Here is a 24,412-nt window from a genome sequence, read left to right as displayed (position 1 = left end):
ACATTACCTTGACCACACTCAGATCTTCACCACCCTTCCATCAACCAAAAGTTCACTCTTCTCTGCCATTTATTTAGTGGAAATATTTTTAAAGTAATGAACTACCCTAGAAAGGTAGTTATGAGGATTGAAACGAAAAGAGCAGATATATGAAGTCTTCAGTACTGTGCCTAAGCACTCAATGACTAAACAGTATTAAAAAATCCCAAATAGTGAGTCTTACAGGTCAAGGGCTATTTCCAATTCATCACCGTAAACACAGAACCCAGCATTTAACAGTTGGTCAATTTATGGAGTAAATGAATGATATGAGCTCAAAACAAAAAGAATAAAATAAAATCAAGGCAAAAGTGGGAAAAAGGGAAATATCAAGAAGTTCAAAGGAAGGCCTTATTTTTATATCAGGGTAAATGACAAGATTTTAAATCTCAAATGAAGCAACAGAATCAGGTACATATTAAAACCATTAAAATAAATAAAAACTGCCTCAGCATTACTTTTCCTCCATATACTTCAAAATGAAGAAGTCAGATGTCTTAACTAAAATTTAAACATGGTTCTTTAATGTTGAAATCCTTTAAAAATATTTCTGAATGAATTTCTTATGAGTTTGACAGGAATCATAAGTATATAACAGGTTATTTTTAAGACATCTATCATAGCACATCAATATTCTGACTAAATATGTCATAACAGAAATCAAAGGAAAGTGGATTTCAGTTGAACCTTTATACAGTAGTATTATTTTTATGAATTTAGATATCAAAATCATCAAGACTGCAATCTTACATTAGACTTAAAAGACAAATTAATAAGATACTTTAATCTCCATCGTGTGCACAAAACACCAATGAACCATTAGATAAGGTTCTAATGGTTCCCTTTTTCCCTTCCTTTTAAGCACATCGTCTACTTGTATATCTTAGATCAGAAATAGCATCACTGTTTTAATTAACCGACATTTACAAAAAGCAACTTATGTGGAAAGCACTATTCTAAATGTAAATATAACTCATTTGGTTCTTGTAACAACTCTTACAAGAGAGGTACAGTTATCCTTTCCATTTTACAGATGAGAACACTGAGGCAGAGATGCTAAGTAACTTACCTAAAGTCACAAAGCTACTAAAAAGCAGAATGGATGCACTCTATTAACCTCTATGCTATACTGCCCAGAGATCTCTGAAGTTAAGCAAAACTAAATTTATCCCGACTTCACTTGATGTTGGGAGGTTAGTTATTTTGAAGACCTTGTGTGATAACCATAAAATGAAGCAGCACTAATGGCACAGTTAATAAATTCTAAGATACCCATTTTTTTTCATATTTTAACACATCTAAAATTGATGGCATTTTACAATTTTAACTGACAGTGCTGTCTCTCTGTGGAGTATATAAACCAGTGGTGCGTCTGGTAATTGCAGGCAAGTACTATTCAAAAACTTATGGTATGACCCTCATGGGTTAGTGATAAGAAGTAAATGAGATAAAATATCTAAAGTACTTGACAACTCTGGTACAAATGCTTTAAAAAAGGGCATTTTTTCCCTTTAAACCAAAATGATCTATGAGGAAATTCCATTTACACTGTAGTAAGTTGTCAGTTTCTCAGGCCCATGTTCATCTAAACCTGGTTATATTCTACTAGGGAAAAATAACTGGTTTCATTATACAATTTGATGAACAAATAAAGGACTTTGGCTGGAGAGAAGGCAGGCAGACAAAACAACAGTGAAAATGAGACACCTGAGAAAATAAAAATTATCAACAGTGAAGCATGACTCAAGATACCTCCCAAGTACCACTTGATTCAAGCCAGTTCTCAAATGCCACTGATAAAATGCTCACATGAAAAAGTATCTTCACTTTTAAAAAAATACACTTTGAACGCAAATAACTAAATATGCTTGGTGTGTGCCCATGCCCTACTTGAGCTTTTCTAACAAAACTGGACATATTGAACTTAACCACCATGTTAAATAACTGGTTAACAAAGGTTTAAACTGATCCTAAGACTGGTCACCAAAAAAATTTAATTAAATAAAATTCAATTCATTTAAACATTCCTGTGTCAATACTTGCCTTGGTAATTTCAGGATGACTTAATTAATATTCAATTTTTGTTTGTTTGTTTGTTTGCCTTTGTCTGATTGGATGAAAACTACCTTTCAGGGTAATTTCCCACTAAAACATCAAAAATTGCATCCAAATTACAACAATGAAAAAACCACCTTGAGCACGCTTTACCTTAAAAATCACTTAATTTTGATGGGGCAGAAGGGAGGGGATTAAAATGCATTTTCACAAGGAAAAACTGTGAAATTTGCTTCAGAAAACATACCCAAACAGGAAACAACAGTATCTTCTTTTAACATATCTCAAATAATATTTTAAAAGCCTCATACTACTTTTCAGTTACACTACAACCTTTGAGACCTTGAATTACCTAATATCAGAGTGAAACCTCTTTCTTTTGTATTTATTACTCCTAATTATTTTTATTACTATATTACTTTCCTTCAAGTGTATAAACAACATACCGCAACCAAAGTCTGAGGTAATGCAATTTTATATTTGTAGGTCAAATTTTTTAAAGACAGCTATTTTTTATGTATGTAAAGTTCTGTCTGTTTCACAGTTATATAATTCAGAATTTAATGCTAATAATTATTCTGTTCTTTAGAACATGTAGGCAAGTCTGAAGAATATCAGAAGAATTCTACTTATGCATATAACCAAAAGGACTGGGAAAGTATACCTATAAGAACCATAATATATGAAAAATATATAGTTTTCATACAAGAATTTATTAAGATTTTTTTTAAAACCAGGGAGAAGACAAGAGCAAAAGCCAGTAGGAACTAATAAAAACAAAATTTTTAAATTACAACTTTCTTAATATAAAATGTAAGGAAGACTGCCTTAACAGATTAGAATAATACAATGATGTTTCTACAAAAACTCAAGAAGGTATTTCAGAAGCAAAAAAAATTTTTTTTAATTAATTAATTAATTAATTATTTTTGGCTGTGTTGGGTCTTCATTTCTGAGCGAGGGCTTTCTCTAGTTGTGGCAAGCAGGGGCCACTCTTCATCGCGTTGCGTGGGCCTCTCACTATCGTGGCCTCTCGTTGCGGAGCACAGGCTCCAGATGCCCAGGCTCAGTAGTTGTGGCTCACAGGCCTAGTTGCTCCGCGGCATGTGGGATCTTCCCAGACCAGGGCTCGAACCCATGTCCCCTGCATTAGCAGGCAGATTCTCAACCACTGCGCCACCAGGGAAGCCCCAGAAGCAAAAATTTTGATTGACCCTATCTTTCTGTTATTTTAAAGCAGATGTCTTCTAGAACCTTTATTTACTGTGTTTTTAAAATCCATTTTAACATCATTTACCCTTCTAATACACTATTTTCTTGTCAATTAAGGTTTTGCCAACTACAGTATTCTTCATAAAGTAATTCCTGAAGATGAACTGTGTTCTACTATGATGTAAGACTTAAGTCTAGGGACATTTAGACAACTATCTAAAATAGCATTTAAGGTATCAGGGGAGTGTTATTATACCACTGAGCCCAAAAGCACCATCATTGACCATATAACTGATGTTTAGCAGTAAACTCTTAGCAATCCTTACCAAGGCTTTCATTTTAATTCTCTAAATCTGAGAAAAATTTGTATGTATAAAATTTCTACCATTTAGAAAAAAAATCATTAAAGCATAACCAAAATATTTATATTCTACTATTACTTAATGATTCCATAAGTATAGATATAATAAATAAAATATAAAGCTAACCAGCAATAACAGAACACTACCTTGGACAATAACAAAGAAAATCTTTAAATATTGAAGACAGTCCGAAGATATCTCCATGTTTGGTGACTAAATGGGTAGTGATGACATTAATCAAAACAGCAAACTTGCATGCTTTCAAATTAAACTCCTCTACCATTGCATTGCCCTTTCTATCTCTCCACTTGTCCTTCGGAAACACTCTGCCCAACACTCTACTTTCCTTAGAAAGCCTTCCTTAAGGCTTCTTTTCTGTGCTTACAAGGCAACCTGAATAAACTGCTATGACAGTACTAATCACACTAAACAATATTTAATTGTCCATTGCCCCTAGACTCTGAGGTCTAATTGCATTCCTAAAAGTCTAATAGTTACTGCCTGATAAACAGTACTTAAAAAACATATTATATTTGAGTATGTTCTGAATGAATGAGTTGTAGAGTCTGAGATGCTTATAGAACACCCAGATGGTGATAAATAGAAACATGGGTCTGAGCTCAGGAAGGAAGACATGGTTCATGTTACAGATAAAATTCTACCCTAAATTTAGAATTGTTGCTTTGGCAGATTAAAACAAAAATCATCAAATAGTTTATGGATGGACTGACGACTGAGACATAAAATTTTCTCCCTGTCACTAAATGCAATGTGTACTCCTTAGTACAATGTAATTGATTTCTCAGCTTCAATCAACATAGCAGATTAGCCATGCCCTCCTTTTTCAGTCTATTGCCTTGACATCAGTGACGCTAAGGAAATTTTCCTCCAAACTGGCTATATCTTCTCAGTCTCCTCTGCTCCATTTCTTTTCCTCAATGTTAAATGTTGAAGAATCATAGGGGACCACGTCCCTTTATCTTCTCTCTATATACTATCTCCTTAGACAATCTCATCCCCCACCTTGCATACTAAAACATCCATTATCAGCTATGTACTGATTATTTCCAACTGAATTATGATCAATACTCCCCCTGTTTCCATAAACTAACAAAAAACTGCTCCTCCCCCAATATTCCCCTAGGTTAAGCACAAGAACCACTAACCCTGGAAATCAGCCTTCTCCTCTCCCTAGACCCTCAAATCAAATCCATCACCAAATCCTAAACTTTACTTCCCAAATATTTGTCAAATCCAGCTGCTTTACCTCTATCACCACCAGTCTGGACTGACATTCTATCATCTCTTGCCTAAATGACTATAATAGGTGAATTCAATTCTACTCAAAGTGTGAGCTGTGGACCAATACCAACCCATGAACTACTGTTGTTGGTGTGAGACAAGGTAAATACAGAAACTGAGAGGCAGCATTTAGAAATTTTTATAGCAATTTGACAGACACTGCCACAACATCCATTTTACTGTGTATTACTAAAGTACCAGCACAAACTAGAAAGTAAAACAAAACAAAACATGTCCTTCGCCACAGATAAGTTTGAGGAGCCCTGGCCTAACTCGTCTCCTTGCTTTTACACTTGCCTCTCCAATCTGTCCTCCACAGCACAGCCAAGTGATGTTTTTAAAACAAAAACTTAAGTAACTTACTCAGCTGTTTAACATTCTCCAGTGGCTTCCCACTGCTCTTAGGATTAAGTACAAAGAGCTTAGCAATAATTGACCACTGTGATCTGCTCCTGTCTCATTTCATATCACCCAGCCTCATGTGCTAAGGTCCAGTCTCCACAGGACTTTTCAGTCCTAGAAAGTTGAAATCGCCAGCATCGCTTGGGTAACTCCAGTTCATCCTTCAGACTTCGGCCTGAAAGTCATTTCTTCAGACAAACATTCTCTGATACATTAGTGAGCTTTTGTTGTTTACAATAATTTTCCTTTCTGGCAGTTATCGTAACTGTAATTATTATTTTTGTAATAATTTGCTTAGTTTCTCTATTCCCCAACAGAGTTTTGCCATCATGAATACAGGTACACTCTTTCCATAACGTGTGTCACCACAGCCTAGCAAGTGCCTGGCACAGATCAGATGTTCAATAAACTTTTGCTAAGTGAATAAATCTAAGTCAGGAAACAAAATGGTAACCAGGACCACCGAAATGCAAATGCCTGCGATATCTAGTCATATATAAGACCTGGGATACATCTGTAAACCAGGTGCTTTACAAAGTTAAATTTTCTTTACTCCCCTAAACAACCTAAAAGACAGGGAAATCTCATTGTTGAGATTTAAAAAAAAAAAAAAAAGATTTTTCAGAAAGGTGAAGAATCTTGTCTAAAGTAACCAACAAAAAATTGGAAGGCTGGAAGGTCTGAGAGACAACAAAGGGTAACAGTCTCTACAACCATATTGTCTGGCTCCATTGCTTACTTAGCTGTGTGATTTTGTGGATGTTAAGTAATCTGATTCTCAGGTTTCTCATATGGAGATATAATAAAGCCTTCTTCAATGGACTGTTGAGAGGTTTAAACAAGTTAATATATATAAATCATTTGAAAGAGTGGCTGGCATAGTCCTTTATAAGTATTAGCGATTATCATTGTTTTTAACATTACCACGGCTCTTATAAAATAATTTTATCTTCTTACTTCCTTATTGTCTGCCAGTGCCACACTGATAAATTACAAAAAAAAAAAGCAGAGTCTGTGTTATTATTCTCTGGTGGAGCTTTTCTCAAAGACTTAAACCCTACAGAAACTGAGTTAAGTGACTGTTTCCTCAGTTCTCTCTCAAGGATGGGACATAGGACCATTTTAGGTGCACAGGAGAGTAGTTATTACATACCCTGGATACTTTAGAGCATTAGGGCTTGATATTTACTGGAACCCCAGTTGGGAAGGGCTGCTCTTGTGTATCCCCAATGCCTGGCATGAAGTAGGTGCTCATTAAATATTTTTGTAAAGAATCAATATTTACAAAACCAAAGGAATAGTGCTCAGCACAGAGCAGATACTAATTATCAATTTTATTCCACCCCTTCAAAGTTTCTACAAACTTTAAAAGTATGATTCTATGGGAGTCATTTTTCTTGAACTTGGGGCAGTCTGTATTATTCAAAGCCAAATGCAGAATACAGACAGTAGGAAAGCCAAGGAATAGAAACCAATGTTGGCAAGAACTATGAAAATAGTAAGAGGTGAAAGATAAGTAGAATTTGGATATGCAGGGGAAAGAGCAAAGGTTATCCTAGGCCAGGGAATAGCATAAGCAAAGGCAGTGTTACCCAAAGTTTAATGAACATTCCATTGGTGACACAAAAAAAGATTTTAAGCTATACACAGGCAAACAACTTAATTTTGATAGTTCCATATGCACACATTTTTACGTGTAATTGGGACAGCAAATTGTGATTTCAAACTTTTTACTATTTACAACAACAGTTGTAAGTCATTCCAAATAGGTACAACAGTACCTATTTGGATTTTTTTTTGTGAGTTGTTTAAAAAATGTATCAAGAAAATAATAATGCACAGGAGGTAAGCAAATATGACAGAAATTGTCAGAGTTTTCAAGAGTAAACTTTTGGACACATCAAGGCATGGTCATGTTAATAAAACATAACATGTTAGTAAGAGAAAAGCCACCAGTCTTCAGAATGAAGCCAAAGCTCTATCCTGAGTAGCAATTCAACATAAAGGACAGGTAGGTGTGAAGTATCCAACCAGGTTTGAGTATTTATTGTAGTACTAAAATTCTCATCAGCAAAATCCTCATTTTTCCCTATTATAAATCTGCTACATAATTCAACTTCAGTTATTCTCAAAACAAAGATAAAAATTTAAAATTTCCAAACAGGTACCTGAAAATGGGACTGCGTGTAGCCTGGTAACGTACCTGAAAATAGGGAACTAAAACTGTACTTTTCACACCAGAAGGAACTAATTTATACAGTAACAAAATATGAATCATAGCTACCTCAAAAAAGGTGTTAAATAAGAAAGAGCAAAAAGACAGTTTTCCAGTCCCCCCCTCCTCTCTCAAAATTATCCTACCAATAGCCAAACCAAGTCAAGCTAAGAGATGATGATAAAGAACATTTATTGAACTCTTACCAGGCACTGTTGTATTTTACCTGCATTAAGTTATGCAATTATCACCACCATCTTATGAAGTACATCACTAACCCCATTCTACAGCTGTAAGAATACTGAGGCACAGAGAGATTAAATAACTTGCCCAAAGCCAGACCTGGTAGACAGAAAGGCAGGGATTTAGATCCTGGCAGTTCAGCTACAGAGTCTGAGCTCTTAACCACTAGGACCATTTCTCTCAAGAATAATAGAATGATAATTTGAAATATTCCACCTTTCCCATCATGGCAGGAGAGATGTAATTTTCCAAGGTATGAACCTTTTATTCTTAAGTTTCCAGTCTAAGAAACAGGAGGTTCAGCTATATGGAAAAACTGGAAAGATGAGCACTATAATAAAACAATCTAGGCCCAGGAGTATTCAAATACAGATAAATCATCAGAAGCCTCAAAAGTATGGCTGAATGGCACTATTCACAGAGAAAGATGCCAAAAGTTGGGCTAAGCAGAAGGTGAATCCTATTTCTACTGGATCTACTGCTTTGAGAGAGAAAATCCCACCCACCTCCTCCCCTTTCTGTGATTCAGTACACAAATGCATCTATTCAAGAAGAACTGTAAGGGGAAAGGACAGCAGAAGGGAGCAGAAAGGGGTAAGTCAGGACTTGTACCCTGAACTGCAGAGTGAGCTTGATGTACCTGAGGAGAGAGAACGGATGAGAGGGCAATGTGTACCTGGAGGTAGGCAGGTTTTGGGCATGACCACTGGGGTGGAGGCACCGAGTGGCCTGGCTGGAGAGCTGAGAATTCACCCTAAAATGGGCTAATGGGGACAGTTTCAGGCGTATACGTTTGGGTTTGGGATAAGGAGGGATGGACGTGAACGCGGGGGTGGCGTGCAGTTTCTCGCTTTGGGCAGTACTCAAGGTGGGAAGAAGGCACAAGGTATCAAGGTGCGGGCGAGGAGGTCTACAGGTACAAAGGGGGTAGAATGGAAAAGAAAAAGGCGCAAGGCTTGTGGAAGAAAGTCGGGGGGATCCTGGGAGACGGAAGCTGGGAGATCAATGGGGGAGGGGTAATTCCCAGGGGAAGTAGAGACGCGCGAGATTAGGGGGGTCCGGGGGGCGGAGGTGGGGCTGAAGGGCGGGGGCGGAAGGCACGCCTCAGGAGCGGGGGTCCAGGGCCGAGAGAAATGGGGGCGCCGAAATGGGGGAGGAGAAGGTCGCTGGGTTTCACTGCAGGTGAGTCCCGGGAAAGAGGGGGCAGCCAGCGGCCAAGGCTGCGGCCGGGACCCCGGAGGGGGAGGGGCACCTACCCGGACGTGCGGGGCGGCGGCGGGCAGCCCCGGCGGCGGCTCCTCTCCGGCTGAGGCGGCTGAGGTGATGGCGGCGAGTCCCTGTGGCGGCCGCCTCCGCCGAACCGCATCCCTCCTCCCCGGCCCGCCCTCCTTCCCTATCTCCCGCTCCTAAACTTCTTCCCCGGGATAAACAAACCCGCCGCCAGGGGCGGCCTTCTCCGCCGCTCCCGCCCCCGCGCAGGTTCCCCCCCCCTCCCGCCCCGGGCCCGTCTGGGCTGCGGCTTCCGAGTACCGACTCCAGCCCCCAGCCCGCGAGGGCGCGTGCGCGCGGCGGCGTCTGCTCGCAAGGCCTTTCCTCCCTCCCTCCCTCCGGCGCTGGGCACTTCCGGGCTGGGCCGGATCAGCCGCTGGGGGTTGAATGTAGCCGCCGCCGTTTGCGCCAGGCCCTGGGTTACCAGCCCGGTGGGCTCCGCATCCTGGGCCGAGCCTTGCCTGGTGGGGACGCCCCCCACCCCACTCCGCCTCCTCGGCCCAGCGTCAAACTTTCCTTAACTAAAAAGCCCACTGAATAGCTCCTCCTAACTGGTCTGATTGATCACGTCGGGTGAGAGGCGACTGCCGTTTCTGTGCACGGTTTCTTTAGGGCTGGACCAGGCTAGAAAGCCAAGGTACAACTTGTACCGAGCTCCTGTTGCGAGCCAAGAGCCATATGAACTGCCCAAACAAAACAGCAGTATACAGTCTCCAAAGAGGGATAAAGATAAAGACAGCAGTGTGGTAGACAAAATGAAGTGCCATGGTGGAGCGGTTTTCGGTTGGAGATGAACCTGAAATGTCAGGCTTGGGAGGGGTCTGCCGAGGGGCGGCTGAGGATGCTTGTGAAGCACAGAAGAGCAGGCTCCCGAGACTGGATGTTCGTGGTAAATAGGGCTATATCTAAGCAGATGTCTTAAGAGATGAGGGGACTGCCTCACGGAGTTCAGAGAAAGGTGACCAGGATACTACACTGGCAATCTTATTCACGTGTTTTAACACAGAAAAACGTGCGTGGAATACAAGCAGCTCCAACCGGGTTTTCAAGGAGATAGGATCCGCATAATCAAAGTTGCCTTCGGCCAAGAATTAAGAAAACAGAAGTGGAAGTGAGCATTGATGTGTTGGGGCCTGTGGGGAGAGGAGATTATTAGTGCAGAATTTCTCGTTCTCCAAACATGAACAAAAACCAGTTAGTATTAGTTGCTGTACTCATTGTGGGTCTGTGTTAACTTTATGATATGTGACAGAAAGGGTGAAAATTACATGTAATTTTTGCCCAGGCCTTTTATCTATGTCAACCCCTTAGCACTAATGCCCTTTCTTTTGCTAATCAACCATTATTAGGCACTAATGAATGTAATAGGCTCAAGGAATAAAACTGCAATAAATCCTTCAAGTAGATTTCCAATTGGGAGTTAAGAAATGAGTGGTACTTGGTGACTCTTGATACTTGACTGAGTTCTAGGTGGGGAGTGGTTCAATAAACTTCCACCACAAGGATGTCAGACCGCTCCTCAAGATATTATCAGAGTCTTTCCCCTAGGCTTGATCTCTTTGCAGTATTAGGATATATCATTCTTTTCCTTGAAGTATTTGGTGACTTTATCCACTGATAAAATAATAGTAAATAGTAAGAGTAAATATGGCTTGTAAATAATTTTAACAAAAATGTGATCGTTTGGCAAAGTAAAAGATGGCTCTATGGTCAATAAACCTGGATTAAAGCTTGGTGCTATATTGTCAATCCCCTAAAGAACTTCCTTTCTTGATTTGATTTCCTACTTGCTGGATACCTGTTGGAAAACTAGATTATTAAAATAGGTTTTAGTTGGGAATTCCCTGGCGGTCCAGTGATTAGGACACTGCAGGGGGCCCGGGTTTGATCCCTGGTCGGGGAACTAAGATCCCGTGTGCCATGTGGCCAAAAAAAAAAGAAAAAGAAAAAAGAAAAAATAGGTTTTAGTTTATTGCAGCCATAAGTGACTTTTATAAATAGAGAAATAAGTAACAGCTTTATCACTGATGTAGAGCATAGTGTGCTTCCACTCATATTTGCATTGCTAAGGCATTAGCCATTATGACCATCCAACTCCTTAGATGCCAAGAAACTTTATGATACTCATTTTGCAGCTCATTGTCAGTTTTCTTTAGGAAACCATTCAGATTCCTCAATGAACGTGGCTGACGTGGAAGCTCTACTTATTGTAGATAATAGGTCAGCAGCTAGTAAAGGTCAGAAGAGCCATTTATTCTCTGACCTTAATGCATGCAGATGAGGACCAGATTTTGAATCTTCTTGACTCAACCCTATGAGGCTCTGTCTGAGGAGCCATCCAAGCACTCCACTTTGATATTTTAGTGACTGCAGCATCTTATTCCTCTTTTCTAAATTAAACATCACAGTTCCTTCCATTTCATGGCACAACGGACTTGCCACTGCCTTGCAATCCACTACCCTGTTTTGTATTACCATTTTTCCAATTCTAACTGTCAAAACCTAAAACATACGGTGGCAAAAAATCCATTATTATCTTCTGTTTAGTGAGCAAAAAAAGGTAATAATGTGCTTGTTAGCAAACACTGTATTCTTCATGAATCCTAAGTGGTATGCTCTCTGAGCTTCCCTGAACATTTTGCTCATACCCCTACCCTTATTAATGTGGTCCACGAACCTCTTTCATAGTGAGCTGGCTTCCCCATATTTTTCTAACCATTATCCCTTCCTATCTTAACTTTTTTTCAAGGGAACCAAACTCAGGTCTTACTTCCCACAAGCTAACACTTGTGATCAGACGCCTAACATTTAGTTTTTGGAATTTAGGTGGAAAGAAAAGAACAACTCATTTGTTAATTTTTCATTGTTATAAATATTAGGCCTTTTATTTGGAAGAAAACACTAAAACCCGTGTTGAATAACCTGTAAATTACATGTAAATTACATGTAATTTCATTTTCTGTTCCCTTGTCTCCATTTCTTCTATCTCTGGCTTTTCATCTTGCATATGAATTCCTACTTTTGTAGTACTTTTGCATTATATAATATTCACTTTTTAAGGATCTAAAAACTTCAGAACACTAGCTTTATACCTACAACTCTTATGTAGTGATGCCTATAGCAAAAAAAAAAAAAGGGCCAGTAAACTTGATGTACTTATCACTCAAAAACCATTCTCAGAAAACTGAGAACAGGATCTGCCCAGAACTCTGAGAACAGGATCTTATGTCTTTTAAGTCTTTTAAGTCTTAACCCTTATTTTCATGTCATCAGCCACATTATATCAAATATTTCAAGTTGCTCCCTTGTTTCAGACACATTCATATATTTAATGCTTTGGTCCTTTGCATAATCTGTCAGGTCTGCTATAGGAGGGAGGACTTTTGTTGTTTTTCTATCACCACGTGAAGAGTAAAGGTTGAGTTGCAGCAGTTCACTAGTTGGCATACTGTTACATTTTCTAGATGTTTAATTAAATATTAAATTTAACCAAGTCTGAAACACTTTGAGGCCCTTAAACCATCAGCAATCCTAGATTCTGGATCAATAATGCCCAGTTAATGAGAAATAGTGATACCTCTACCTACACAATATATCGTCTTGGAAAAATCTTGGTCACCCAACTTGCAAGTCCTCTATTCACAGTGTAATAGAAGAAAAACATCAAAAATGTTCTCATCTACAAGATTACCCAAAGCCCCTACAGCATCACTCCAGATGTGCCCTGAGAACTCTCATCCAAGGTCACTTACGGTTGCTGGAAATATTTTTACTGTGCCAGGATCCAGGCAGTTGCTGCTGTCATGATCTAGTAGTCCCTGATGACCTCTCCCTTCTTCAGCTTGGCCAGCTAAGTTCTCTCTCCTCTGCTGGTGCACTGGCCTTGCCCCTTCTCTGCTTCTCAGGTAACCCAAGAAGTTGCGGTTAATTCTGGACCTTGGAGACAGTCCCAGGGGAAGGCTGGAGCTCTCCACTGTGCTCTCCAGCCAGGGTCACCAGCCTCTGCAGCAGCCCCAAATGGCTCTAGAGTTACAGTAGCTCTGTCTCCTCCTCATTTATCTCTGCTCAGTCATCACAATGTCTCCAGGTCAGGGTCTTCAGACCCCTCCCAGAGAGACACACCCTAATGCCTATCAGGGCAATTTCTGGCTAGAGGAGTTTATTTAAATATCTGTCCCTGCAACACCCACTGCGTGGGTCCCTGCATCTCTGGCCTTCTTCTCCCCGAAAATTGGGGTCACTTCACTCCACTTCCTTCTGACCCTGACTCAAGAAATGGCAGCTGCATGGCGTTTTCTCTGGACATATTTAGGGGTCCTGCCTCCAGTGGAATCTCGGAAGGGCTTCTGTTTCCCTCAGACTAGGCACTCCTCCTCCAAGGAGAAGCATGTAGAATTGGGCCCTGCTCCCAGACCAGCAATCTAGAAGCCCTATAGGGCCCATTGGGTGAGCTGCAGTGGTGTTCCTAGGACTGTCCTGCAGACAATCAGACGCTAGGTGAACCCGGGAGCCTTGGAACCTCTGTGCCTCAAGTGTTCCTTGACTTGCTGCTTTTTCCCTGCTCTGCAGCCTCAGAAGGACTGAGTTCTCCCACTCTCTTCCCTCCCCTTCTGCCGCCTCCCTGCTTTAGAAACTAAGCCCTGCTGTCTAGCTGTTGCCAATTCTGCATCCATACCCCTACACAACACTGAATGGCCACCTGCCTCCAGATGGTTCTCTCTGCTATTCAGAGCCCTTCGCTGCCAGCCTGGCTGCCAAATTGGAAATCCTGGTATGGCCATTTCCAAAATTAGAAACCAGACCGTGCCATCTCCGAGGACACTGCGCCTTTACCTCCCAGCAGCCGGTCAAGCCCAACCTCTGCAATGGTGCCAAACACCCTCCCCCCAAGCCTTCCTCCCCGGTTCCCCGCCCCCACATTTCTAGCCTAGGTGATTTGGTTTTTTTGCCTTCCCCTCCCTGCCTGTCCAACCTTCCCCAAGTTTTAGCACCCTTGACTTTCTCTGCCTGAACTATGCCAGGCTGGAGAATGGCCAACTCAAGGGCTATATAAACCCTGGATTATATAGGCCTCTTAGAGGCCTCATCCCACATCCTGTCAAACATGGAGAAAAATGTAGCCATGTCTCACATGAAAAATACAATGTTTTGTTATGCAAAATGAAAGAGATCTAATTTTCCTTCGGAAATATTTCATAATTTCATTTTGCAGTTTTCTTTGTATTTTAGAGCCAAAACCCGTTTCTTTTCCAGCTCTCAAACCATTTGATAAAACCTGGAAAAGCTTATGGGCCCTGGGCACTTGCCTGTAGTGAGAACCTGAGCCTTAAAAGGATTAAAAAACTAACTCTGGGAGGGAGGGAGGTAAGCCCTTCCACACTCGGCTCTGTCTCAAGGCTTCTCCCCCCATCCTCATCATCACTGAAATCTTTCTCTTCTCCAGTTTTTAATCACTGGGCTTCTCTGTTTGATCCCTGCCTTTGGTCACTCACGTTTTACCCATGCTGCTCACATGTGACACTCCCCTTATTCCCAATGTCGGCTGGCCAGTCTGGATTTCACTGCATCACCAGCCCCTAGATTCCCTTTCACAGCGCTCCTTCCACCACTGAGGGCTCTGGATATTGTCTTGAAGCCCCTTCGCCCTCTGAGGCTGCAGCTTTCAAACATGCCGTTTGTACGCTTGACCCTGTAGATATGATGGTGTTCTCAGACTGGACCTTTGTAAGTCTACAGCTCGATCCAGCTCTCTGGCGCTCCACCGGCCACCCCTTGCTGTATGAGACAGTTCCCGCGCACCCGTACTGCATTTTGGATGCTTCAGTCTTACCCTGTCTGCTAGGACTGACCAGCAAAGCCCACTTGTGTCTGAAGCAGAATAGCTATCAGAAACCACACTTTACATTTTTCTACTTAAGTACCTGCTCACATTTCTCTCTGTTTTGAGTGCCTCCTTCCCTGAAGGAGGCACTATGTACGCCTCCGTTACATATGGCATCCCTGCTACACTTTTCTGGAAGTTTTCCTGGTTACTCATTCTTGCAGATTGAGCTTATATATAAGAAACCAAGGGACTTCCCTAGTGGCACAGTGGCTGGACTCTGCTCCCAATGCAGGGGGCACGGGTTCGATCTCTGGTCAGGGAACTAGATCCCACATGCATGCCCCAACTAAGGAGCCCGTGTGCCACAACTAAGGAGCCTGCCTGCCGCGACTAAGACCCCATGCAACCAAATAAGCAAATAAATAAATAAATATTAAAAAAAGAAAAAAAGAAAAAGAAACCAAAATGTCCCCAGAAATTACCCCAGATTACATCTAAGTATTAACTGTTAATAAGCTGAAATAGCCATTAGTAGTTGGGCTTTTACTTTCCAGGATTTCTGGATTTTATACTAGTGATTCTATAATTTCAATATACTTAAAATTGAATTATGCATATTCGGTGCACAGAGTGAACCCGTTAAGAGAGAGAGCCTGCAGCAATATATTATTGCCTCTTTAGTTGTCTTTTCTTAATATTTTTTCCCCCAGAAAGAAAATTAGGCTAGCCTTTAAAAAACTGTGTTCTGCTATAGTCTACAATTTTGAGAGGAAAAGTGATGAATGTTTTTATTTTCATGTCAAGAGCTCAGCAAGAATTTGCTTCTATTTTGAATGTGGAGCCTACTGTGTGCAAAACAGGTGTGACAAAAGCCCAGCTTCCTTTCTGAACACCTTTTAGAGCTGTTTTCTTTCTTTTGTTCTGTTTTTTATTTTTCTCAGTTGTAATCACTTAACCATAAAACGTCTGGATATTTATACAGAATGTTGTGCTTCATTTGTCACATTCCTTTTCTGAGTTTGATTTTTATTTTACTTGTTTGGTCCAGGATAGATTCAAGATATGTTTTCCTGGACTTGAAGGAAAACATGATTTAGCTCCTGGAATATTCACCTGATGCCTTGCGCTAATTAGTCGTGGTGTCCTTATTTTGGCATAAAGCCTGCAGGGCATGCTATGGTTCTGAACCCGTTTGCCATCCCAGCCATCCCTTGCCCTTTCCCTTCTCTGCTCCACATCTCAGCCAGCTCCTGCAGGCTGTTTCTCAGTCCTGTGTCAGCTGGCTTCCTGCGGCTTCGGCCCTTAGGAGGCACTGTCGGGATCCTGGAGGGAGGGAGGAATGGAGAAGCCAGTGTATTCCCCCTCTTTTTCTGCCTTAGGCACCCTCCCCGGAAGTAACTCTGTTTTCTCCCAGGCTCCAACTCCTGCTGGACAAGCCTACCACCAAATCAGCCCTGGCAATACATCCTCCTCCCTCAGGACTTGAGGATATGGGGAGGGGGAAGGGTAAGCTGTGACGAAGTGAGAGAGTGGCATGGACATATATACACTACCAAATGTAAAACAGATAGCTAGTGAGAAGCAGCTGCATAGCACAGGGAGATCAGCTAGGTGCTTTGTGACCACCTAGAGGGGTGGGATAGGGAGGGTGGGAGGGAGGGAGATGCAAGAGGGAAGAGATATGGGAACATATGTATATGTATAACTGATTCACTTTGTTGTAAAGCAGAAACTAACACACCATTGTAAAGCAATTATACTCCAATAAACATGTTAAAAAAATAGATTAAAAAAAAAAAAAGCAGAGAAAGCTTTTGACAAAATTCAACACCCATTAAAAAAAAAAAAGTATAATGGCTTCCTGTGGTTGTTAATCCCTGAATTCTTCTCAGTTTTTCTGTCATCTGTACAATGGATGTATCAAATCCTCTGTTGGAAGTAATGAGTATGGTTTCTTTTTTTCTGGTTGGACTCAGCACACTTGTCCATTTTATGTTTTCATAAGGGTCTTATCCTATTTATAGGGGAAGGAATGATTTTCACAGAGAAGTAGTCATTTTATTTTATTTTCTGCAATGCCGTGTGCCTTGTGAGATCTTTGTTCCCTGGCCAGGGATCAAACCCGTGCCCCTTGCAGTGGAAGCACAGAGTCTTACCTTCAGGGAAGTCCCAAGAAGTTGCCTTTTTAAACTTAGGGATCTATCTGTTCTCCTCCATGTGGCTTGGCTAATGCCATCGTTCTTTTAGCTCCTTACCTTCCATACTTGCTTCCCACCTCTGATAATACCCAACCCAGGCCCAATCCTTCTCCCATTCTCCATCCTTAAAGCATATGACATCTGTCTTCTGTCTTCTATGCACATAGATGCACAACAATTTGCTTTTAAATTTTTAAAATCCTTTTTTATATAGTGTTCTTAACAAGAGTGTCATGGCTATAGGGTAGCAAAAAGGGCACTGGATTATCCACCCAGAATTTTTTTTTTTTTTTTTTTTTTTGCGGTACGCGGGCCTCTCACTGTTGTGGCCTCTCCCGTTGCAGAGCACAGGCTCCAGACGTGCAGGCTCAGCGGCCATGGCTCACGGGCGCAGCTGCTCCGCGGTATGTGGGATCTTCCCGGACCGGGGCACAAACCCGTGTCCCCTGCATCAGCAGGCAGACTCTCAACCACTGCACCACCAGGGAAGCACTATCCACCCAGAATTTGAGTCATTGTGATCTTGCTTGAATCCCTCAGCCTCTTCCTGCACAACAGTGCCCTTGGTAGTAAAACAGGGGAAAAGATGACTTCTTCATCAGAGCTATGAAGAGCAAATGAGATTAATGAAAGGATTTGTAAATGATAAAATGTAAGAAGTTATTATTTAAAAAATTTAAAAACAGTGAATAAGACGATCTTTTCTTGAAACGGGTGTAATTTTATTTTATTTTTTAATATTTATTTATTTGGCTGTGTTGGGTCTTTGAGGCACGAGGGATATTCGTTGCCGTGTGCGAGATCTTCATTGTGGTATGTGGGACCTTTAGTTGATGCATGCGGAATCTTTAGTTGCATCATGTGGACTCTTAGTTGCAGCATGTGGGATCTAGTTCCCTGGCCTGGGATCAAACACACACCCCTTGCATTGGGAGCGCGGAATCTGAGCCACTGGACCACGGAGGAAGTCCGTGAAACAAACGTAATTTTATTTATTTATTTTCTTTCTTTCTTTTTTTTTTTTTTTTGCGATACGCGGGCCTCTCACTGTTGTGGCCTCTCCCGCTGCGGAGCACAGGCTCCGGACGCGCAGGCTCAGCGGCCATGGCTCACGGGCCCAGCCGCTCCGCGGCATGTGGGATCTTCCCGGACCAGGGCACGAACCTGCGTCCCCTGCATCGGCAGGCGGACTCTCAACCGCTGCGCCACCAGGGAAGCCCCAACAAACGTAATTTTAAAAGCACAAAGGTGTTTCTCAATTCGAATTTATAGTGAGGTTTAATAGCATCACACAGCCTTCATCTAACACGGTATTTCTCAGTCATGGTTCTATTGACGTTTGGGACTGGATAATTCTTTGTTGTAGGAGCCTGCTCTGTACATTGTAAAATGTTTAGTGGAATCCCTGCCTCTAGCTGCTAGATGCCAGTAACACCTTCCTCCTCATTTTTGACAATCAAAACATTTCTAAACATTGCCAAATTTCCCTAGGAGAAAGGGTGGAGCAAAACAAACAAAAAACACCAAACAAACAAATAAAAAAAAAACCCAGGTTGAGAACCACTGATCTAACCAAACCTACTTGGGAAACATGTCACCCCCTTTTAATTTAAGCTGTTTAAAAAAAACAAGTTTGACTTTCAAAGAAGATTTTGGAAAAGGACTTTTAAAAATGCAGTTCAGGGACTTACTTGGAGGCACAGTGGTTAGGAATCCACCTGCCAGTGCAGGGGACATGGGTCCGAGCCCTGGGAAGATGCCACATGCCAAGGAGCAACTAAGCCCATGCACCACAACTACTGAGCCTGCACTCTAGAGACCGTGCACCACAATGACTGAAGCCCGCGCACCTGGAGCCCGAGCTCCGCAACAAGAGAAGCCACCGCAATGAGAAGCCCGCTCCCCGCAACTACAGAAAAACCCATGCGCAGCAATGAAGACCCAACAAAGCCAAAAATAAATAAATAAAATAAAAATTAAAATGCAGTTCGGTCATGAAACATACCCTGTTTTAGAGATGCATAAACCCTGCAGTGAAAGTCAGTGATCACTATCATAGCAGTCATGTGTCTTACTAAAGTATTTATGTTGGAGAGACTCATCTTCCTGCTGAATATGTGATTGGACTGCCTAATTAAGTGGGTTTCTTCATACAATTAATACCTTTTGTTTTTACTAGGTATTAAAAAACCACATTAATACTTTATATCTGACTATCGTATGTTGATATCTTTTGATGTCCTTTAAGGCAAGGGAACTCGACTATTAGTAGGAACGTATATTTCAGTCATAATATGACTCAGATTTTCTGGATCTATACTTATACAGGCTACCTTGAGTAGCAGCAGGAATTAGAATTTTATGAGAATCACTGCTAGGTCATAATCAGTAGAACTGTTCATATTCTTGATTCCTAATGAGATACTCTCTTTGTCATTGGATTTCTAGGACACTGGAAACCCAACTGTAGCTATTTACAATCCAGAAATTATTGGGAGTTCCCTGGTGGTCCAGCGGTTAGGACCTGGTACTTTCACTGCCGTGGCCCCGGGTTCAATCCCTGGTTGGGGATCTAAGATCCCACGAGCCTCCCACAAGCTGTACAGTGTGGCAAAAAAAAAAAAAAAAAAAAAAAAAATCCAGAAATTATTATTTTAAAAATATTGATGCCAGGTCTCTAAAACTGTCTCTTCTAGCTTATATTGTCAAAAGGTTTCTAAAACCAGTTTCCCATCTCAACTGTGTCAGTTAGCTTTCTTACTAGCTTAAGAAAATATTGACCAAAGGAGATTGTAAAACAGGAGAAACAGGTTGTAGCAATAGGGCTACTTTTGCTGGGAAGACAGAAAAGCTGTATTATCCTTAACATGAATATACTGCTAAGCTTTGTGGACACACAATGTTTCCAAGATTGGTAAAAAAGGATACTGCATCAGGAGAATTAAATTCATTTCATTATCTATGATTTTTTTGGCATTCTCCTGGTTACTCTTCTTTGGGGGACTATGGACCCTCTTTTAAGGACTTATCAGCATCAACAATATCAGTAAAATGATTAATACTGTAATAGGGGTGGAGCGGGCATGCAGCTGTTAGCACGCGGCCGTCAGCGCCTGACTGTTATCGCGAGACCGGAGCTTGGTGGTTAGTAGTCCCGCTCAGGCAACAGTGAGCCTCCCGCTGGTGCTCTCGGCAGCGAGTGCGGTAAGAGGCAGATCGTGGCTTTCTCCCTGGAGGTCCTCCAGGCCCTGTGGCCTCAGGCTGGCGGGTGAGCTGGGGGGCCTGGGGACAAGCTGAGAGCTGTGTTCCGCAGAGCTCCAGAGCCCTCGCCACGGCGGCGCACTGGCGGCGCCCAGGCCTTGAGGCAGCAGTGAACCTCTCCCCAGTCCCCACTTCCTCGACCTAATGGCGGCGGCAGGCTGTGTGGGTTGCGGTCCATGGAGACCTCAGCAACTGGAGTATATGGACACTGCCATTAAGGTAACAGTTTCAACCAGCCTTCAGTCTCTCCAAGTTTTAAAAATTGGTCCGCCTTAGATCTGTTGTCTACCGCTAGGAGGTGGCCAGAGGTCAGGGTTAAGTTGCAAGGACGTTGCACAGCATTACTTCAGGTACACCTGTGTAACTGGGGCTGTTCTCGGAGAAGGGCAGTTGTTGTGAGCTGGGAATTCACCTGATTGGTGTTTGCTACGACATGTATTTGATTCTATATAAACGATTCTCTCCAGTTTAAATGAAAAGCCTAAGGGCTGGTTGGGTCCTGGGCGCCTTTCTTGCTCGGCCATGACGGCTGAGCAGGGTCTGCGGACCTGGCCCTCGGGGTGCCGCCAGCTGAGACCTAACTCTTCAGCCGGGCCTGGGCGAAAGTTGAGCCTTGGGACCTTGCCCTTTCTTGTCAGAACAAAGAGTAACATTTGTTTTGGTGGAGGTTTACAGGAACATTGTGACCTAAGTATGACCTAACCTCAACAACAAAGGATCTGACAGCAAGTTGTAACAACTAACTACGTCCCTCCCTCACCTTTCCTATAAAAGGGCTTTGCTAAAAGCTTTTGGGGAGTTTGAGGTTTTTAAGGCATGAGCCACCTGTCTCCTTGTATGACCCTGCAATAAACCTTTCTCTGCTCGATACTGCTACGTTTTGGTATTGTTTGGCCTCACTGTGCCTCGGGCACACAGACTTAAGTTTGCTATCAGTATTATATATTGCTCTTAAAGGTTTTTTTTCATAAAGTACTTTTAAAAAAACAATCTTATGATTGAGGTAGGTGGTAGAAGTTTAGGATGTAGACAGTGCCATTAAGTTGGTTCAGAAAGTTAGGGTCCTCTTATTTGCTATCCTACTATTGAATTTAGATGACTTTGGACCAGGCCTACCTCTACATTCACTGCCATTTCCCCAGTTTATCACATACTACTTCAGACCCCTGTGGAAATGTTTGGATCTGCAGACTCTGCCAGAACAAAGCTTTGGCTAGCATCCCACACTATAAATCAGTATTCCCCAGTGGAAGTCTCTTGTTTCTGGAGAAGGAATCCATTTGAAGTATCAGTGTTTGCCTCATCTGTTTTTTGAGATCTGAGAAATGAAAAACTGTAATTATGTATAGAAATGATCTGAACCAAATTTCCCATTCTCATCATAAACAAGGAACAAAAGATATTAACGATGGGCCATTTCAGATTCCTCCCTGCTATCTCTGATTAAGAAAAGCTATATGGCCAAGATGGAATTAAATTACAGGGATTAGATTTACCTTCCCACTTGTAACAACCAAAACAAAATACAAAACAAAAAGAAAACAAAACAAAGACAGAATACATGAAACAGTGGTTTTCAAGATACTGGCTATTAGGCAGTGAATGACAGTTATTCTTGAAAGAAAGGAAACATGAGAGATGAGGCCAACTATTGCCCAGGTGTATTCACTTAAGAGAGTTTTCAGGCCATGACATATGGGACAGGAGCCGAGGTGAAGCCCAGTTAGGACCATGAATTGAAGAGACAGAGGTGAGAGTTCACGGAGATCAAGACAGAGTTGATAGGATGAGTGACAAAGAGGACAGAGCTGCACAGAGAGAACATCAGCAGTCTGCAGAGGGACCCCTGTCAAATATTCAGCAGAGTCCTGATCAACATGTACCAATGAGGAAACTACATGAAGCCCAGGAAAGAATCATCTGGAAGCAATAGAGAGAACCCATGCCATTGCCAGTTCTCAGCAGCCAGGCTGGAAAAACTCATAATTCATAAGGTACTGGGTAGATTATTCAAGAAGGCCCTGCTTCATTAGAGGGGAATAATTAGCCTTAGACTGAGAACTGCTCCCAAGCTGTCAAACCATAAAAGCAAAAACTGAAGGGATCAAACTGTTTCCAAGTAACTGTTCATCATTCCTGAGTGAAGCACAAAAAAATGTATGAGAATTCAAAAGTATCCAGCACCCAACAAAATAAAATCCACAAAGTGTGCATGCAACCAAAGACTACCAGGCATGCGAAGAGATAGGAAAATGTACCCATAATGAGGAGAATAACCAATAAGTCAAAGTTGACCCAAATTGACACAGTTGATATCATTAGCAGAAAAGAACATTAAAACAATTAGTGTAACTATACTATACATACTTAGAAAGTTAAGCAGAGATTTTAAAAACAGATCCCAATCATATATCTAGAGATGAAAAGTACAATGTCCAAGATGAGAAATACACTGGATGGGATTAACAGCAAATTACTATAGCAGGAGATAAAGATTAGTGAATTTGAAGGCATAGCAATGGAAATCATCCAAAATGAAACACACAGAGAAAAAAAGAATCCAAAAAAATTAAAGAGCATCAGTGAGTTGTGGGGCAACCTTAAGCAGCCTAAGGTATGAGTAGTTAGAGTCTCCACAGGAGAAAAGAAGGTAGGGAAAACAAATATTTGGGAAAATATGTCCTCAAATTTTCCAAATGATAAAAACTATAAGCCCATAAATCCAAGAGGCTCAATGAAACTCCATCACAAGAAACATGAAGAAAATTACACCTAGGTCTATTATCACAAAATTGTCAAACAAATGGCGATAAGGAAGAAGAACCTAAAAGTATCCACATAAAAGACATGTTACATACAGAGCAATAAAAGTAAGAGTGACATGAGATTTTTTTTTTATTGGAAACAATCCAAGTGAAAACACACTGGAACAACATCTTTAAAGTAATGAAAGGAAAAAAACCTGTCAGCCTAGAATTGTATGTCCCGCTAAAACATCTTTCAGAAACAATGGTGAGGTAAAGATATTTTCAGACATACAAAACCTGAAAGAATTCATTAGCAGCAGATCCTATAAGACAAGTTACAAGACATTCCTCAGGCAGAAGGAAATTAAGAATGAAATTAATAGAATTGTGTGCATAAAAGTATCAAAATAATAGTCACATAACATATACAAAAATTAGCTCAAAGTAGATCAAAGACATGGGCTTCCCTGGTGACGCAGTGGTTGAGAGTCCGCCTGCCGATGCAGGGGACACGGGTTTGTGCCCCGGTCCGAGAAGATCCTACATGCCGCGGAGCAGCTAGGCCCGTGAGCCATGGCCGCTGAGCCTGCACATCTGGAGCCTGTGCTCCGCAACGGGAGAAGCCACAACAGTGAGAGGCCCGCGCACCGAAAAAAAAAAAAAAAAAAAATCAAAGACAAAATGTAAGAGCTATAACTATAAAACAGTTGAAAGAAAACATGTTTGTAAATCTTCATGACCTCGGATTAGGCAACAATTTTTTAGATATGACACCAAAAGCACAAACAGCCAAAGAAAATCTAGATACATTTGATTCAAAATTAAAAACTCATGTATTAAAGGACACTATCAAGAAAGTGAAAAAACCAAAATAATGGGAGAACATATTTGCAAATTATATATCAGATAAGGAACTTGTATACAGAATATATAAAGAAGTTTTACAACTCAAAAATAAGATGAATAATTCAATTTAAAGTTTATGGTTAATTATATCACAATAAAGGTGTTTCAGAATGATTATAATGAAGGGAACCAACTTACCTTCCCACTCTCAAATCAGTTATATAAATTGTCCTCCATTTAACTCCTCTCATTCTCTCCTTAATCCATCCCACAACTCCACTGACACAATCTTCCCAAGGTCATCAATGACTGCATTTGTCTAATTCATTGTCAACCTCTGTCCTAATTGTATTTACTCTTAGCAACATCAAAAATAGTTTACCACTGCATCCTTTTCAAAATAGCATTTTACTTTCTATTGTTCCATGAAATCACAC

The 24,412-nt window shown here is 41.3% G+C and overlaps 1 protein-coding gene and 1 long non-coding RNA gene across 10 annotated transcripts in view; one reads left to right on the top strand and one right to left on the bottom strand.

Moving 5' to 3' along the window:
* The window catches only part of SPOPL (speckle type BTB/POZ protein like), a 56,890-nt gene extending 47,568 nt beyond the window's left edge, over positions 1–9,322 (bottom strand). For 6 of the 7 annotated variants that reach the window (XM_067025937.1, XM_067025938.1, XM_067025940.1 and 3 more), the window contains exon 1: positions 9,087–9,310. The gene's annotated coding sequence lies outside the window, so the exon portion shown is untranslated. Of the gene's footprint in view, positions 1–9,086 lie in introns of all 7 variants that reach the window. The other variant, XM_059052331.2, reaches the window with a different exon arrangement.
* The window catches only part of LOC136793593 (uncharacterized), a 179,705-nt gene continuing 163,683 nt past the window's right edge, over positions 8,391–24,412 (top strand). For 2 of the 3 annotated variants that reach the window (XR_010839106.1, XR_010839104.1), the window contains exon 1: positions 8,391–8,424. This is a non-coding gene — a long non-coding RNA (uncharacterized lncRNA). The other variant, XR_010839105.1, reaches the window with a different exon arrangement.

The sequence above is a fragment of the Kogia breviceps genome, chromosome 2 (genome assembly GCF_026419965.1).
Source record: "Kogia breviceps isolate mKogBre1 chromosome 2, mKogBre1 haplotype 1, whole genome shotgun sequence".
NCBI classification, from domain to species: Eukaryota; Metazoa; Chordata; class Mammalia; order Artiodactyla; family Physeteridae; genus Kogia; species Kogia breviceps.
The sequence above is the reverse complement of the archived record's forward strand: the minus strand, read 5'-3'. Positions and strand labels throughout refer to the sequence as shown.